This window comes from Schistocerca cancellata, chromosome 6, assembly GCF_023864275.1.
Source record: "Schistocerca cancellata isolate TAMUIC-IGC-003103 chromosome 6, iqSchCanc2.1, whole genome shotgun sequence".
Taxonomy (NCBI): domain Eukaryota; kingdom Metazoa; phylum Arthropoda; class Insecta; order Orthoptera; family Acrididae; genus Schistocerca; species Schistocerca cancellata.
The window spans coordinates 720,052,693-720,059,637 of record NC_064631.1 but is presented as its reverse complement, the minus strand read 5'-3'; positions in this window follow the sequence as shown (position 1 = coordinate 720,059,637).

Genomic DNA, 6,945 nt, shown 5'->3' with positions numbered 1-6,945 from the left:
CTGCATACTGTGGGTTTCACCAATGGGGCAGTAACTGTCACAATATGGAACTCTGTTAGGAGTCATGGGATACCTAGAAATGCACGTATTACTCACTCTGAACTCATTGATTTCTTCTGAAGACTCTTTTAAGGGCCATCGTGAAAGTCAAGAGTATCACAAATCTCTGATAAAGTAAAGCCAAGCGTGATCTTTACATGACAATTGGCAGAACAAGCACTTCACACTTTGGGGTCAGATCAAATCCTAAGGCAACGACAAAAGGTATCACGATCGTCTGTGAATGAGAGTTTGTTCCGCTTCAATTATTGGAATTGCGATAAAAGTACTTTTCACGCATAGAGTATGCATCTAGACGCCAAGAAATTTTCATATCAAGTTCATTGTCCACCAGCCTCTGCTATCGTTAAGTTGGTCAGTTACTTAATAGTCTGGATTTTTACTAGATAAATTAGGACCTATAAATGTAGGTAACGAAAAACACTCTCGCAAATTACTAAGTAAAGACATTTAGTATTAAACAGTGATTGTTATAATACTAACATAAAGTCCAAAACAATATTTCAAGAAAGTTCCTGAAAACCATTTGAAGCCCCAAGAGGAGTTAGACAGGGAGACGAGCTCGAACTGTTGACACTCTTCTACAACTTCTGTCGGAAAAAATGACATAAGAATGGTGAAAGTAACACTTCTGAACCAATTTAAAGTATTGCGGTTTGGGACTAAGAACAGTTGTACCTGCTGCACGTGCTATAGCCATAATGGCTGAAGATTTTGGAGCAGCAACAGAACAAATTCATGAACAGGAAGAAGCAGGAGAACAAAATAGCTTGCAAATAGCTTCTGAAACAAAGTAATGTCAAATATCACGGACAGAACAATACAGTTAAACGCCAGATACAGAGAAAAACAAAAAAACGCGTAGATAATTTAAATACCTTGAAGAATAGATTATATGTAGCCAGTGGGCTATACAAACAGGCAATAAAACTTGAGTCAGAAAACGGACATAGCTTTTGAACCCACACGAAACATTTACAACAAAAAGTGTCTGTTGGAAAAAAAATATGGCAAAATTACAAGAACTGTATGTTCAAACTTAGATGTAGATTCTAGGCAGGCCTGGAGTTTGTACTTGACACGAATGGCACCCGTGCGATGTTCCCAATACGTTTCAAATGTCAGACATGGCCAGAAGAGTGTCCTGTGTAGTTGTGAAAGCATTACGTTGAGGTGGGGGATAGCGATATACACGCATACAGATGGCGGTAGTGTCGCGTACACAAGGTATAAAAGGGCAGTGCATTGACAGAGCAGTCATTTGTGCTCAGATGAGTCATGTGAAAAGGTTTCCGATGTAATTATGGCCGCACGACGGGAACAGATCATGAACGCGGAGTGGTAGTTGGAGCTAGACTTATTGGACATTCCATTTCGGAAATCGTTTGGGAATTCAATATTCCGAGATCCACAGTTTCAAGAATGTACCGAGAATACCACATTTCAGACATTACCTTGCATCACGGACAACGCAGTGGCCGACTGTGTTCACTTAACTACCGAGAACAACGACGTTTGTATAGAAATGTCAGTACCAGCAACAAGAGATACTGGTTGCAATAACAGCAGAAACCAATGTGGGACGTACGACGAACGTACCCGTTAGGACACTGCTGCGAAATTCCGCATTAACAGGATATGGCATCAGACGACCAGTGCGGGTGCCTTGGCCGACTGCAGGACGTCGCCTGCTGTGTCTCTCCAGGGCTGGTGACCATTTCGGTTGCACCGTAGACCACTGGAAAACCGGGACATGGTCAGATGAGTCTCGATCTCAGTTGGTAAGAGCTGACGGTACGGTTATAGTATGGCGTAGATCGCTGTTGATACACTTTCCGGGATGTGAGGTTGTGGTCCAAGAACTTTTCTGCTCTTTACGTTTCGTCCAGGACTGCGCTGAACTTCCTTAGAGGTGCTGCTCCGCTGAGTCTTCCCGACTGACTGGTCGTTGTTGTGGATAATGATTAGAATTCTTATGTAAATATCTGTCCGTATGTGTTGCCTTCCGAAAAACTTTATATTCCAAGCTTCTATCGGACCGTCTCATAACTAAGACATCCAAGAAAGATATTCTGTTATCCTTTTCTATTTCCCAAAGAAAGGGGTGTCCTAAAAAGTCTTGTCGATCGAGCGGAACGAATATGTACACCTGAACATTTGGATGCTGAAGTGAAACATCTGAAGCAGGCTTTTGAAGAAAACGGCTACTCAAGAAAAGAGATACTGAATTTTGCGTCCAAGGAACAGAAAACCAAAAGATAAGAATGAACCACAACGACAGAAAAATACAGTAGTTCTCCCTTTTATTAAAAAAGTAACAGATCGGATCGGTAAGATTTTACGAAAATGACATAAAACCGGTCTTTAAACCAACAAAGAAAATAAGTCAAGTACTACGATCTGTGAAGGATAAACGCCCTTCCCTGTCGACATGTGGTGTGTCGACATGTGGTGGTAAAGTTTATATTGGTGCTACCAAAAGAAGCGTAAACACGCGACTGAAAGAGCATAAAAGTCTTTGTCGACTTGGAAAAATAGAAAAATCAGCTGTAGCGGAACATGCTCTTCAACCAGGCAACCACCAAGTGAAGTTTTCGGATACCGAAGTTTTATCTACAACGTTAAATTACTATCCACGGCTATTTAGAGAAGCTATTGAAATTTATAAAAATCAAGATAATTTTAATAGGAAAGAGGAGGCTATGAAATGGAATATATGGACAGTGGCTCTACAAAATTGCTAACAATTTTTATCTTTGACAAGGTGGTAATCGATAGTCAACCTTATCTTTGCTATGGATTATCACTGCTCATCACGTGTCAACTGAACCACGCCCCCCTTTCTCACAATATATAAGTCGCTCTCAGACACCCGACCAGTCAGTCGGCGAGACTCAGCGGAGCAGCGCCTCTGAGGAAGTCCAGCGCAGTCCTGGACGAAACGTAAGGAGCAGAAAAGTTCTTGGACCACGACCTCACATCCCGGAAAGTATATCAACAGCCATGTCACCCGGTCGTGAAAGCCTCCATTCTACTATGGCGTAGATCCCACGAAGCAACTGAACCAAGTTCTCAACAAGGCACGGTGAAAGCTGGTGGTGGCTCCATTTTTGGTTTACGTCGAATGGACTGGGTCTTACGGTTCAACTGAACCGTGCATTCATTGGAAATGGTTATTCGTGTACTTCATGCTGCCAAACAACGAAGGAATTTTTATGGATGACAATGCGATGCGCCGGCCGGAGTGGCCGAGCGGTTCTAGGCGCTACAGACTGGAACTGCGCGACCGCTACGGTAGCAGGTTCGAATTCTGCCTCGGGCACGGATGTGTGTGATGTCCTTAGATTGGTTACGTTTAAGTAGTTCTAAGTTCTAGGGGACTGATGACTTCAGAATTTAAGTACCATAGTGTTTAGAGCCATTTGAACAATGCGTTCGCCCATGTCACCGGGCCACAAATGTTCGCGATTGGTTTGAAGAACATTCTGGACAATAATTTGGCCACACAGATCGCCCAACACGAACCCCATCGAACATTTATGGAACATAATGGAGAGGTCAGTTTGTGCACAAAATCCAACACCGGCAACACTTTCGCAATTATCAACGGCTGTAGAGGCAGTATGGCTCACTGTACCTGCAGGGGACTTCCAACGAGTTGTTGAGCCCATGCCACGTCAATTTTCTGCATTACAGCGGGAAAAAGGAGGTCCGACAGGGTATTAGGAGGTGTCCCATGACATCAGTGTATGTCCGAGTTACGTGAATTCGAACGCGAGCAAATTGTTGACGCTCGTTTGGTGTGAGTCCCGCAACCAAAATTTTTGGTGTTTAAAGAGCCACCGTATCGACGATTTCTACCGCATACAGGGAAACTGGAAAAACATCAGTCGCTAAGTCACAACGCAAATGAGTGTTGAGCGATTGAGATAGACGGTCATTGAAGAAGTTTGTGACGAAAAATAAGAGGGCGACAGCTGCAAAAATTCTTTACAGAACTGAATCTCGATTACGTGAATTCTGACAGCATCAAACAACATGAAAGGAGCTGTAATTCTAAAGCCGTTAATCAGTGATGTATATGCCCGTAACAGGGAAAGTTGGTACCGAAGCCATTCGACAGGCACTATGAAGTAGCGAAAGAAAGTCATTTGGTTTGATGAGACTGGCTTCCCAGTGTTCCAAACTTCTGGCTGAGTTTCCGACCTAAGAGTGAAACACGGCGTGAGGTTTGGTGATGATTTTGGCAAACATATCGCGGTGTTCCACGGGACCCAAGGTTGCAATGTCGCATTACTGCCAATGATTAAGTGATCATTTTTGTTGATCAGGTCCATCCCACGGTACAATGTTTGTTCCCCAGTGGTATGCTGTGTTCAAAGACGGCAGGGGCCATGTTTACACAGTTCGCATCGGCTAGTACTTGGTTTGTGAGCACGAGAATGAACTCCCTCGGCCACTACAAGTCACGAGATCTCAATATTATTGAGCCTTTGAGGTCTATTTTGAAGAGAGGGGTGCATGACAGATACCCACCTCAATCATAGTTACCTGACGTTGCCACTGATTTGCAGGAAGGATGGTGTAAGAGTCCCTTGGAAACTAGAGACTACTGGAAGCTGTTTCGAATGCCAATGGGTTTCGTACACCCTTTTACGCTTGGTAATGGGCTATTTTGAAGTGTTTCCGTATTTTTGTCCAATCCTTGTAGGATGAAAGAAAGTGAAGCCGACCGGATTGGCCGAGCGGTTCTAGGCGCTACAGTCTGGAACCGCGCGACCCCTACGGTCGCAGGTTCGAATCCTGCCTCGGGCATGGATGTGTGTGATGTCCTTAGATTAGTTAGGTTTAAGTAGTTGTAAGTTCTAGGGGACTGATGACCATAGATGTTAAGTCCCATAGTGCTCAGAGCCATTTTAGCCATTTTTTGAGAAAGTGAACATTTTATACCATATAGTCTACTCGGAGCAAAATTAGAAAAAGAGGTATACACATAAAACTGAAACGAGGTATATGTTATAAGAGAGAAAAAAAAATGGGTGGACAACCCGCCAACAGAGTTTGGTTTTATGCCCATGTAGAAAGATGAGTTGTTCCAAAATTGACGAAACGCATGTCAACATCTTTGACTCGAAACCGAAAGCAACATGAAACATGAATGTCCAAAAACGTCTAGAGGAAATGAAAACATAATCAGAAGATATACAAAATCGAGGCATCCTCACAACAGCTGTACGGTCAGTTGGTTCAAATGTTCAAAGGTCTGTGAAATCGTATGGGGCCTAACTGTTAAGGTCATCAGTCCCTAAGCTTACACACTACTTAACCTAAATTATCCTAAGCACAAACACACACACCCATGCCCGAGGGAGGACTCGAACCTCCGCCGGGACCAGCTGCACAGTCCATGACTGCAGCGCCTAAGACGGCTCGGCTAATCCCGCGCACGGTCGTTTGGTACTTTCCAAGGTGAGAAAAGAACAGCTGGTGCCAAATGGTCTGACGAAGGCCAAACTACAACTGCCACAATTGTTGCAAGTATATTGGGATCCTTAGATGTCCGACTAACGAAATATATAAATAAGGTTTTTAAAGTCAACTGCTGTGAGGCTTCTTAGCCGCAACGTGGAGTTCCAATCTGTGGCAAAAGTGTTTCCTCAGGCCGGCCGCGGTGGCCGAGCGGTTCTAGGCGCTCAGTCCGGAACCGGGTGACTGCTACGGTAGCAGGTTCGAATCCTGCCTCGGGCATGGATGTGTATGAGGTCCTTAGGTTAGTTAGGTTTAAGTAGTTCTAAGTTCTAGGGGACTGATGACCATAGATGTTAAGTCCCATAGTGGTCAGAGCCATTTTTTTTTGTCTCCCCAGTAAGTTAAGCCGGCCGAAGTGGCCGTGCGGTTAAAGGCGCTGCAGTCTGGAACCGAAAGGCCGCTACGGTCGCAGGTTCGAATCCTGCCTCGGGCATGGATGTTTGTGATGTCCTTAGGTTAGTTAGGTTTAACTAGTTCTAAGTTCTAGGGGACTAATGACCTCAGCAGTTGAGTCCCATACTGCTCAGAGCCATTTGAACCATTTGAATCCAGTAAGTTAATTAGAACATTAAGTACAATCATAGACAACATAAGAACATGTCTGGATTAACAACAGCTGTGATTTTTGATGCTAGTTAAACAAAATTGTGGAGGTTCTATAGCACTTGGATGCCGGAAGGTGAAGGATGTTTAGCGGATGACGTTCAAAAGACGGACGAAAACCAGATATCACGTTCTTGTTGACTCTGTAGGAGGAAGCAAAAAATTCATTAGATTGGAAAAAAGTAGGAACCACTGGGTAATCAAGTTCTGATCTTAAGCTGTAAAACCTTAATGTGAAGAAGAAGTTCGTCATAAAACCCGAGCACCGTAGCAGGCAACCTGCAAGGCGGCTTCTCGACAACAATCTGTTTGTTTTTGCCTATAAACGCCGCGCTCGTGTGCTGCCTGTTGATAATTCTGCCCCGCTCCGAGGCCAGGGAGGAACAGAAACAAACAGACGAGGGAGGGCCCAGCCCATAAAAAAGGTGTCGACTTGTACAGGCGCCCTCTCCCCCCTTTTCCGGACGCCGGTGCTGGTCGCAGAGGCTCGGCTGTCTGCAAATTACATCCGTCTCAGAGGGGCGGCCGCCGTAATTAAAAATTCCACGGCGTGCGTCGCAGGCCGGCGCCGGGCGTGTGCGGCGCAAATTGCCCCCGGCGTGCCTCTGGCGCCGGACGCCTCTGTCCACATTACCGTCCCGACATCCGCTGGGCGCTGCGGCTCACTCGCGGCAGATTAACTGCACCAACACTGTGCTGTGGAACTAATGAGCTCTTTCCTAAATTGAGGAAACCAGAAGTCTGTTACGAAGT